The sequence below is a fragment of the Acomys russatus genome, chromosome 20, assembly GCF_903995435.1.
Source record: "Acomys russatus chromosome 20, mAcoRus1.1, whole genome shotgun sequence".
In the NCBI taxonomy this organism is placed as follows: domain Eukaryota; kingdom Metazoa; phylum Chordata; class Mammalia; order Rodentia; family Muridae; genus Acomys; species Acomys russatus.
The window spans coordinates 6,012,321-6,024,861 of NC_067156.1; the positions used below are offsets into that span (position 1 = coordinate 6,012,321).

General features: G+C 39.0%; 1 protein-coding gene across 1 annotated transcript in view; it reads right to left on the minus strand.

Moving 5' to 3' along the window:
* The window catches only part of Chst9 (carbohydrate sulfotransferase 9), a 146,719-nt gene extending 135,887 nt beyond the window's left edge, over positions 1–10,832 (minus strand). Inside the window, exon 1 of the mRNA XM_051163470.1 lies at positions 10,797–10,832. The gene's annotated coding sequence lies outside the window, so the exon portion shown is untranslated. The remainder of the gene's footprint in view (positions 1–10,796) is intronic.
* Positions 10,833–12,541: the final 1,709 nt, after the last annotated feature.

Below are 12,541 nucleotides of genomic sequence, written 5' to 3' on the forward strand. Positions count from 1 at the left end.
CCTTTCAATCACTTGCCAAACTTATGAATCACAGGGCCAGATTCATCAAAAAAGCAACAGCCCCACTCCTGGTACCAACTTTCTGTGTTACTTATGTTTCTTGTTACTGTGACAAAATACACAAAAGGGGCAATTTAAAAAAGAAACAGTTTATTTTGGCTCCTGGCTGAAGTTGTGTAGTTCTTCATTTTGAAGAAAGAATATTGGTTGGAGTATGAGGTAGCTGATAGCATTGCATCCATAGTTAGGAAGCATACAAGTCATCAGCTGATTTCTTTCTTTCCCTCTTTTTATTAAGTCAGGACCATAATCCCTGAGTGACTGATAGTCAAAATCAGTGTGGATTTTTTCTCCTCAGTCAAACTTCACAGGACATTTCCTCAAAGTCATACCAAAAGTATGCACCTTAGGTCCATCCAAAAGTAACCAAGTTGACAATGAAAATTAACCATCAATTGTGATATCTTAAGTTGGACTCTTACACAATGTGATAAGCTGAAGAGAATCTGCTTTAAGTATATATTAAATAACTGAAAGCATGATCATAGAAAGATATTTATACATCCATTTTTACAGCAGCTTATTTACCATGACCAAAAGCTCAAATGTTCCCCCGAGGTACAAAGATAAATACAATGCAGTGTGTAGGTATAGTGAGTATTATTCACCTTCAGAAGGAAGGGCATCCTAACGCATACTATCACATGGATAAAATGTCAAGGCATTATAAAATAAGATAACCACAAAAACACAAGTCAGGCATTACATACATGCAAGATGGTTTCACAATGAAGTAGGTCATTGTGTATGTGTCACACACTCTAATATATTTCTACATTCTTTAAAAAAAGATTTACTTATATATTTTATGTATATGAGTTATCTGTTTGTATGTATGTCTGTACACCACAAGAGGGCATTGGATCAATACAGATGGTTGTGAGCCACCATCCGGGTGCTGGGAATGAACTCAGGACTACCTCTGGGAGAGCTTCTCTACAACCAAACTAACACAGTTTTTTATTTGACAGAATAAAATAAATATATGCATCCCTTCCCCAAGTATTATTTAGTTCAACCGATAAGAAGTACTCAAAGTAGTCAAATTTACAGAAAAAGGAAGAAGAGTGAGAAGACAGTTAGTGGGTGACAGCACCTGTTGTGAGAGCGAGAGGATGTGAGTATGAATGCCAAACACAGTGACATGTTGAGAGTGCCTGTAACCCTGAGGTTCGCGGTGGAAATAGATAAATCCTGTGATCTCACTGGTCAGTGAGCCTAGCAAGCACAGAAACCTTCATGTGCAATTAGAGAAGCCCCCTCTGAAAGGCATGCGCGCACACACACACACACACACACACAGAGAGAGAGAGAGAGAGAGAGAGAGAGAGAGAGAGAGAGAGAGAGAGAGAGAGAGAGAATGTTTCCTTGGAACACAGGGAGAAAGAAATGGCAGAGTTACTGTTGAATAGGCAAAGTCTCAGATGTGGACAGTTCTATAGCTAGATGGTGGTGATGGCAGTACAATTTAAAAATGTATTTCATAACCCACTCATTTAAATGTTACGGTTTCAACAATAAATTTTATGCTTTTGTAATTTATGATAAGTTTAAATATAAATAAAAATTAAAAATCTTACAGAGAAAATATCTATATTGCTGCAGTAAAGTTTAGTGCATTTCTAGGTACCATGAGAGTCACTGAAACATATTAGATTTAATGTAATTTGTAATTTCTTATCTGTCTTTCTTGGATGGACATTATAAAATGGCTAGGCCATTAGGTAGAAAATAACCAATGAAAGCAAGAAAAATTGCATTACACAAGGTCAGACTTAAATGTGCTGTATTATTTGTTCATCAGTGGTACAGAAAGGTATATTTTTAAAAGTATTCTCTATATATTATCCTTAAAAATATACTTTTCTGTACCAAGGACTACATGAACATGGATCTATGTCCCCATGATGGGTACCACCCCTTTAGGGTCTTATAAGGACTTTGTAAACACGGATCTGTGTACACTGTGGGCACCTCTATTCTGGAGTCTCTTGTTTCTCTCTCTCAATAAGGCTAAACCTCTAGCGTTTTTCTAGCTGCCCCTGACGTCATAACCCCACTTCAGGGTGAGCAGGCTTCGGGTGTTTTATGTCTCCAGAGAGCCTCTTGGCTTCTCTGCTGTCCTGAAATCCTCTTATCTGGGGACTCTCTGTAAAATAACAGGACAATTTATGTGATTGATTTCTGTTCCGCTCACCTCCAGTGACAGACACTCACTTAAAAGGTTTTAAGCTATGCATTACCCAAATATATCATTTACTATTGATTAAAATGTTTGTGTCCATTTGTCTTTTTAAAAAAGTTAGGCATCTGTTTCTTGGTTAGAAACACAACCTCATTTTTATCCCTATGGGAAAATCAGTTATAACTCAAGAGTCCATTGTAGAGGAAGTCTGCGGATCATGGGCATTCTATTTCTGTGGGCAGTTTTCAGCCTTTGTATGTGTAGATTGTACTTCTAACTAACCAAAAAGCATGTTTACCTTGAATGCACCATGCCCAGGTCTTGTCAGAAGAAAGTGTATTATAAACCATTATACATTATTACTTCACTTTATATACTTACAACATTGAGATGCAAATGCACATAAGATGCTCTTTGATACATCTTCCTTATTAATGTTACTGAGTCCAGCACAGTCTCCTTGAGAACTGTTTGGTTCCCTGATTTCTTGCTAAGTTTGTCTAACCATGTCAAGTACGTTCTGTATTTCTGTGCTCTATATTTATTTCTTAGCTTTTCTGTAGACAAGATTTTGCTATGTAGCCCAGGTTTGCCTTCAATTTTCATTTTCCTTCTTCCAATTGTTCATGTGCTGGGATGACAGGTATGGAGCTGAGTTGGCATCAAAGTCTATTTTTGTTAGAGTTATGTTTTACTCTAATTGGATATTCCTTGGAGGGTTTAAAAATTTTTTAACAGACTATTTAATCTAAATTTGAAGCTTGAAGTAATTTTGGTTAGCACGAATTAAGAAAACTTCATTTCATTTTCTGAGAACAAGGACCACACACAAGGTGCTCAAGCACCAGTACAGACGAAACTATGTCACATAGGCTATGAGGCATGTGGCTTCACGGTGAAATCTCTTATGTGGTAGCTGAAGACATTTCTCCTCTGTCACCTGAATAAGTCATGATGCGAATCTCAAGGGAATGCAAATAAGCTTTGCCCTGTTCGCCACAGGAGCACTCCAAATCATATGTCAGGTTTGTGTGTGCGCGCGCGCGCACGCGAGTGTGTGTGTGTGTGTGTGTGTGTGTGTGTGTGTGTGTGTGTGTGTTTGGTGGTGGGCTTCACAAAGATGCTTTTGTAGACAACAACGTGTCATGGCATGGCAATTTCTCCCACATTAGCTACTTATCATTTCATATTTGTTCAATTTGCATAAACACACTCTTTAAATGCAATGCTGTGCAATAAAATTTAAGGTATTTACAAAATAACTCGGCACAGCTGGGTCTTTATTCCTTCTCTATCATAAATTTGACTGCGTGGAAAATGAAATTTGTTTAAAATTTAGACTCTCTTCATGACTTTTTGAACAAACAATTCAAGTCTTCTATATTGTGGGCGGGAATATGCATCTAAGAGGCTCTATTCCATTCAACAATAAATACTGTTCTCAAACTGTAACCCCACAGACAGCTATTTTTAAAAATAGGATGTGTTAATGCAACTCAGAGAACTGGCTCATGAGCAAAAGCTGCTTGAACAAAGCAAGTACTCTGGGAGTTGATCGCCTGGGTGATCAAAGCCGAGCACTACTGTCTTAGTGCTAGAAGATGGATAAAAGTGAGACTTTGTATACACCAATCTTGGCTACTTGGGTGGGAAATGAGGAAAGAAAAACTCACATATGTATTTCAATAGAGCTCAGAGCTTGACATAGGCTAGCTGAGGTTCACAAATCTGACCTCAAATTCTAAGTAAGTGATGTTGACTTCATCAGATTTGCTAAGCGCTGGGCTTTGGTACACTCTACCCTAGAACCAGTAGTGAGGCACTCAGCTTTCCTGGTGGAAACACTCCCACCTTCGCCACCTTAGTGAGTGAAGCTGCAGAGGGCTGCTCACAGGCAGTTCATAGGCCTTGGTGAGTGAAGCTGCAGAGGGCTACTCATAGGCAGTTCTCTTCAGATGAGGCAACAGGGAAACCAGGCTCCTCAACATTTGCTGAAGAACCACTGGTCATTGATAACTGCTGGGGGGGGGGCACAGAGAGAATCAAGCTTGTTTTGGGCACTGCGGCCACCAGCAGATGTCTCCTGCATTGGTGGGTGGCCTTGCAGGCATGCACACATTGCACACGTGGACAGCAGTGTGTGAACTTGGTGAGTTATAAAAAAGAGAGAGGACGTGAAGTTGGAAGAGGTCATGTTGAGGGGAACTTGAGAGAGTTAAGGCAAGGCGTCTATGTTTAGGTTCCATATGTATGACATTCTCAAGATTAAAGACAAATAAAAAAAAGCCTTATGTTAGGGTAATGAGGATTTTCAATTTTGAGGCTGAAGAATCGTGACTAAAATAATGGTTCTGAAAGTGAGAATGGAACACTAGGTTCCAAAATCTTGAAACCAAACATAAGTGGGCTTTAAAAAAATAATGGTACATCTGGCTATAAGGGGTCAGCAGTGTCGGCCACTGAGAACCAAACATGGGACTAGTTACTTATTCCTTGTATTTGCTCTTGAGGATTTAATGTTTGATACTGTGTCGGAATCCTAGCAATCACTACAAACCAGGGATAGCTACAGGAGACTCCACCAAAGGAGGAGCTGCTGGAAAATCTGCATTCATTAAACTCCAAGTCAGAAACAATACATGCTGTTCACATGTATATAGAAGATTTTATGCACTATTTATCTACCTGGCTTCAGGATACAGCACAGACCATTGGCATCTGCATGGCCCTTGGTGGTAGCCTGTACCACAGACAGCATCCCGTATCCCAGCAGGGCGTGGCTGGGAGGGGCATGGGAGGAGGGTCACAGGCCTGGCTGGCTTGCCCGGCTCCTAGCTCTTCTGCTGCCTCTACCTAATTTTAAATCCAAAACGCCTGCATTCAATGTGTGCCAGTGTTTCAATTTAGAATTGTTATTGTCACGTTGGAGCATTTCCAAGGAGCATAAAGCCCAGTCTAAAGTCGGCAGCGAGGGAATGAGCTTGCAAAACACAAGTTCCAGAATTTGCTACATAATGCAACAGTAAATTTCACCTTTTGGGGAGAGGGGAAAAAAAAACCCAACACTGCTTTCCACAAGGGACTTTTTAAAAAATGATACGAATGAATAAGCTATGGCTAGCGTGAGAGATTATTTAATATCATCAATGAAGAGCCTGCAACTTCATTACCATATTCATCACTTCTGCCAATGGCTCCACTCTCTGGGCCTCTACCACTACTCTTTACTTAATAGCTGCCTGGATTTGAAAGGCTAGAAAGCTGGAAATGATGTATATTTAACAGAATGGCATTTCTGCATCTTTAGCAAACCTCTGTGATTACTTTTTCCAAACCATAATTCATGAGAAAGTCTTGTGTACCTAAATTCTTCTTAGTGTTTTATGCTATGTTCTTTTAACATCAGGAACTCCACAACATTGAAAGAAGCAGAGTTGTTTGTTTGTTTGTTTGTTTGTTTTCCGACAAAAGGTTTACACACTCAGTAGATATTTTTATATAAAATAAGTATGATCAATTTTTTTCTATATTCCTGATGAAAGCTGGATTAGTGAAAAAGTTAGGGACATCTAGGTAATAATCACACCAAGCATTTGCCTCTGTGCTTTGTCCATGTGTTCTTACAACACCACATATCCAAATTAAGCTGTACCTTTTGTGTGCATGTTGTATGAATAGGTCCTGTGCTTTCAAGGCTCCTGTCAAGGGACATACATGCTTTGAGTTGTTTTTCGAAAACTGCAAGAATGATAGCAATTTATCCTATTCTTGTGGAATTATTACTAGCAAAATAGTATCCCGAATGAAACCACAGCCCGAGTTACAATCAGAACTCAGACAAGCTGAGTAGATCTCACAGTCCTACAGTTAAATCTTAATTTATATTTGTTTATTTGTTCAGGTATGTGTGCACACCCGTGCTACAGTACATGGGGGAGATAAGTGGACAATTTTCAGGAGCTAATGGTCTCTTTCTATCTTTGGTTCTTAGGGATTGGATTCAGGCCATTGAGCTTAGTGGCAAATGCCTTTACCCACTGAACTATCATCTCAGTGTACCAAACCTTGCAGTGTGTGTGTGTGTGTGTGTGTGTGTGTGCACATGCATGGTGCATGGATGTAAGTTTATGGATTCCTTCACCTGTGCACATACATGTAGAGGCCAGAGAAAGCTATCAGGTATCTTCCTCAATCATTCTCCATCTTATTCTCTTGAGACAAGGTCTCTCACTGAACTGGAAGCTGTCTATTTTATCTAGGGTTGCTGGCCAGTAAACTCCAGTGAGTTACCTGTTCAACTGCCACTTCCTGACACACCGGGGTTATAGGCACATGTGGCCATGCCTGGCTCGGAGATTTTATATCAGGTCCTCATGATTGAAGACTAAACATTCTTACCCACTTAGCCACCTTCATACGCAGTGAAGTTGAACTTTTGTCTCACATGAGCTATGAGAAATTTTATTCAGGGTAAGTTAGCCAAAAGCTTTAAGACATAGTTTGCTCTGTTAAATAATGGGACATAAGCCATGTAAGAGTTTTGTTCATTAATGACATGTACAAGACAGGTCATTTCAATTAAGTAATACTGCAGAACCATAGCCAAAAAAATGGAGAGCACCTTCAGAATGAACTAACCAACTGCCTGGATTACTCAGCTATAGCGTTTACATGGATGCCCAGGCTTTGCACAGCTTCATAAGCTTCATAAGCAAGTCATCATATCTGGTCCTAGAAAATAACTTCCTCATTAGAAAGTTATTTTTTAGTCCTGATCAAAAATTTCTTATGTGAAAATTTTAATGAAAAAATTAAATGTATCCCATTTTTACTTATGTGTATGTCTCTCTCTCTCTCTCTGTATATGTGTGTGTGTACATGTAAGTGTATGTACCTGTGGGGTCAGAAGAGGATGTTGGGTTTCCTGAGGACGCTGAACAATAAGCATCATGTCTTTTAAGCATTCTTCACCACTGAACCATTTACCCAGGCCAAAACTAAACAAAGATTTAAGCAAACAACAACAACAAATGAGGTCCTTGTATATTCCTGTCTAATGGGTACGATTTTTGCATAGTCACATGTGGCTTCTTCTTCTTTTTTTTTTTTTTTTTTTTTTTATTCTTTGATTTTCCTTCCCATTAGTGAAATAGGGTGGGAGTAGATTGAATGTGATCAGGGCCAAAGTCTGTTCTTCTTCAGTGGAGAGACAGACCCTTACAGCCTGATACGAAAATCAGAACACAGATTCTTAAAACAATGGACTGTATATGGGAAGGCCAGAAGCAGCAGTCACTGACATTCAGGGTCCCTTAGAATATAAAGATACGCGCATCAGTGCTGGTGTCACACACTTACTGTACAATAAAATTGACAAAACGTATCTGTTGATATTGAAAAGTTGCACTATCTCCACAAATACATAGTCCATGAGTGTGTTCTGAGCTTCAGTCTTTGTGTTAAACTCTGTGCCTACAATCTATGTCCAAAACTATCTCCAATAAACTTAAACTCGCTCTAAAAACAGAGAATTTTCAAGGAACATGATATATGTTTAAATGACATTGTTCTCAATTTTTCCTGCCGGCAAGCTTCGCTCTATCCAGTAGTTATTCTTGATTTCATTTCATCCTATTGACATACTATTATTACATGAGGTCAGTTCAGTTCGTTGGTAGGAGGGGTTTCTTACTGATTGCTGTCCCCTGACAAAGTTGTGTTCACTTTTAAAATGACTTCTACTTATTGAGAAAGTTCTGTTAAGAGTGAGTCTACATGGGGCTGAAGAGATGGCTCAGAGGTTAAAAACCCTGTCTGTTCTTCCAAAGGTCCTGAATTCAATTCCCAGTAACCACCTGGTGGTTCATAACCATCTATAATGCAATCTGGGCCCTCTTCTGCTATGAGTACTGTATAAATAATAAATAAATCTAAAAAAAAAAAAAAAAGAATGAGTCCACTGCTGACACTGTTAATGATATCCTGCTAAACCTGCAGACAGGAGCCTAGCGTTAACTGCCATCAGAGAGGCTTCAACCAGCAACTGATAGAAACTGATGCTGAGACCCACAGCAAACATTTGGTGGAGTTTGGGGAATCCGGCAGATGAGGAGGAGAAAGGATTGTCGGAGCCAGGGAGGTCAATGACACCACAAGAAAACCTACAGAATCAACTCACCTGGGGCCACAGGGGCTAAAAGAGACTAAACCACCAACCAGGGAGCTTACATGGGACTGAGCTATGCCCTCTGCACACTTGTAACAGTTGTGCACCTTGGTCTTCATGTGAGAATTCTAACAGTGGGAGCAGGGGCTGTCCCTGACTATGTTGCCTGCCTTTGCATTCTTTTTCCTAATTTAGGCTGCCTTGTCCAGCCTTGATAGGAGGAGATGTGCCCAGTCCTACTGCAACTTGGTATGCCAAGGCTGGCTGATACCCATGGGAGGCCTTCTCTTTTCTGAACAGAAAGGGAGGAGGAGGGGATTGGGGAGCAGGTTGGGGAAGAAGGCAGGGAGGGAAGAACGGAGGGGAAACTGTGATCAGGATATAAAGTTAAAAAGTTAATTAATTTATTCTTGTTACATCTCAATGTTTATCCCATCCCTTGTATCCTCCCATTCCTCCCCTCCCCATTTTCCCATTATTCCCCTCCCCTATGACTGTTCCTGAGGGGGATTACGTCCCCCTATATATTCTCATAGGGTATCAAGTCTCTTCTTGGCTACTTGCTGTCCTTCCTCTGAGTGCCACCAGGTCTCCCCCTCCAGGGGACATGGTCAAATGTGAGGCACCAGAGTATGTGAGAAAGTCGTATCACACTCTCCACTCAACTGTGGAGAATATTCTGACCATTGGCTAGATCTGGGAAGGGGTTTAAAGTTAGGGTTAATAAAAAAAAAAAAAAAAAAATCTTTAAAATCATCAGAAGTACTTTACAGTTATTTTTATACACTTAAAATCTAAGAATAAAATTCCAGTGGTTTTAATTTTGTTCTATTGATTTACAATATTTGTAATATGAGTCTGTAAATAGAAATAAAAAAACTGTTGACCAATAAAAAAAAAAAAAAAAAAAAAAAAAAAAAAAAAAAGTTAATTAATTATGTTTTTTTTTTTTAAAGGTGAACACTTTGTGAGAAAAGGTCAGGATGATGGTACCAGAAAGGAGAGGACTGAAATCTGAATTTTACCTGGCCTCTGGATTTAAGTTTGTGTGTTACCTTGATCACATGGAACTTTTAAATCTGTGGTTATGGAAGGAGCTTCCCGAGGCATCTGAGGCATTACTTTGACTGATTCGTTTCCTTCCCCCATGCAGTTTCTTTCATAAAGTGGTCTCTGCAGCACCACTTCCATACACTATTAGAAGTAGGTACACACAAACTTCCCTCCAGGGCAAGAACAAAGGCAACCATAGCTCTGAAAAGTCAGGCACACCTTTAGTTGTATACTTTTGTATGTATGTATGTATGTATGTGTATATATGTATGTTTATGTGTGTATATATATGTATGTATATATATATATTTATATAAGTTTTGTATTCATTATTGGGCTTCAATAGGCAGAGCAAAGAACATGTGAGTACATTTTAAAATGAAAGTTGAAAGTGTAATTCTGTGTAGGAGAAGTGACAGGGAATTGTTTAACTATTCAGTTTCAGATGATGATACAGACTCCACCTTCTGTTGACTATACTAGGCACGTCGCACCTGCAAATACTCCCTTGCCCCCCTGCACACAGCGGGAGGAAGTGTGTTGGAAGTACTAAGTCTTTACATTGGCAACTCACAAGTACTACAAGGATAAGGAATACGGCTGTTGAAATTTGTGAAGGGGTAGACACAGATACATGAGTGAAGTCAACATCCCCCATGATTGTTGGCGGGTCTCGTCCTAATGGGCTCCAATGTCTTAACATTAATGCTTTCTCAGTGAGTGAAATTTATCTTCCCTGATGATTTTAAATCAAAAGCCAAGTAGAGAAAATATGGAAATATAAAAAGCTTATTTTGTATTCTAAGCAAATATCTACTCCATAATTTATACAATTGCATTGACCTAAGTAATAGCTACCTCTAGGAACATGAAGAGTTTATATTCTGTAACCATTGAAAACAATATATCCTTCAGATACAAAGAGTCTTCTTACTTAAATAGTTAATATAATCTGAAAAACATCACTTAGGCAAATGGTTTTGAGAAAAGCAACTGAAATTCATAGACATTTGGAAAAAATAAGCTGGTTGACAATTATGAATATATCTTTATTTTTGTGTTGCTGATTATAAGACTTGCCTTTTTGATAGGTAATCATGAAAAATTAAACATGGCAGGTCATTTTTATTCAAATGAAAAGACAGGGGTATAATTGATTGATGTGAAAGCTAAAATAAAATCTAAATGTATTATTTTAAATTAATTTAATATTGATAAAGTCAAGGATCATAAATGATAAGTTTTATGTGAAAATTTGAATGCTAAGTTATAGCCACATTTTAAAAATTGGTGATAAAAGCAGAAAATGAAGCTAATTAAGTGATGTCTTACCTGATACTCCTTTTTGTTCTCTTTTTTTTTCTATTCTCCCTGAAATAAGAAGAGAAGTTATAGTGTAAGGTCATGAGAATATAATAACTGAGATGAAAATTCAGTTTATGGTAACATCAAAGCAGATCAACTATCTCTCAGTCATTCTCTGCATGATTTAGGTATGAGTGCTCAGAGTTGACAAGGATAAAACTTGCTTTCAAATTACTTTATAAAAATAAAATGGTAAGTATGTAAGAACTATTACATTGGGCTTTAAATGTTCTCTTAGCAAGAAGGCCGTTTTTGATAATATGACCATTCAGAAACTGCAATAGTAGGTTCTACTTAGGGCCTATGACATTTATGAGATTTAGAGTGCTAGGTTTAGAGGACCAAGCATAAGTTCCCACGTATATATCAGGCCTGAAATCTAATCAGAATATGGTCGGCTAACCTGTAACAGTAATGACACCGTAGCACCAGTGGTTACATACTGCCTGGTAGGTAGATACTGCAGCACATAGGGTCTATCATTGAGGAAGACTACTGATGAAACATTTTTTCCAACAATAAGCATAAAAAGTATTAATTTTTCTATAAAGCACTATGGAGCAAAGCTGAAGAAAGTAAGAACAACCATATACCCTAACCACACACTTGGAAGACAGAAGGGATAAGCCAGTTTACAGGAGATGAAATATTCATTGAGAGGTACAGGATTTGGAAGATGCAAGAGAATCAAATAACTGTACTAAGAAGGGAGAGAGTGCCTGTGAAGCCATGGAGATAGTGGTGCTTGGTTTGGTACTTAGATATACATGTGATTTAGGACCGCTTATACAAGGATAGACCAAACAGGGATGGCGTAGGCTAAGTATACACATACAATTTGTCCAGGGGAAAAGTTTAGAGCTTGCTTTAGGGACATAATCTCCAATACCAGTGTATAGGAAGAGGCTGTATAGTAGGTAATGAGAGAGTTATCTAGGTTATGATAAGCAAGAATGGAAAGTAGTGGCTGCCAGAGATGATAGGTTGTCAAAGTAGAGCCCAAGGATTCACAGAAGGTGAGTTGCAAGACATGTGACAAGGTCAAGATTGCTCAGATGACTTGGGGCATGTGGTGATGCTCTGAGGAGAAGTGATGGGGTACAGAAATGGGGAGTTTTGTGTGTTATGGGAGTTTAAAGTGTTATGGGAATAGAAGGCTTAGCAGAGATCAAAGTTGAGATTCTAGATGCAGGACATTCTCAGATGGCAGATGCAAAGGGTTAAACAGAATGCAAAGGCAGATGATACAGATAAGTAGGCTAAAGTCAATAACTAAGGATTCACAACACCACATATCTGTTGTGTGTGTGGGCACGAGAAAGCAGAAGCAGCAGAGATCCTTGGTAAATAAAGGGCGAGCTGAGTTGAGAACAAACAATAACGTTCTGGGAGATTTGGGATGGGGTTCCAACAGCATCCAAAGCTGTCAAGCTCACCCACATTCACATAGTATCTTTGTGGAAGACAATAGTTCTAATGAAAAGGGGCCAGAAGAGTAAGGGAACAATGATGAAGATGAGGCTAAGGGTGACCTTTGTCACTCATGAAACTCTGGTGCACATAAATGAGTTTGATGGGGGCAATAGCTCTAGCTGACATAAGTCAATCCTAATGCTAATCTATGGGACACTCCTACAAGCATCATGGCTCAAGGTAAGGAGCTTTGCCTCAGGATAACGGCATGAAAGGACACCAAAGTGGAGATGAAAGCC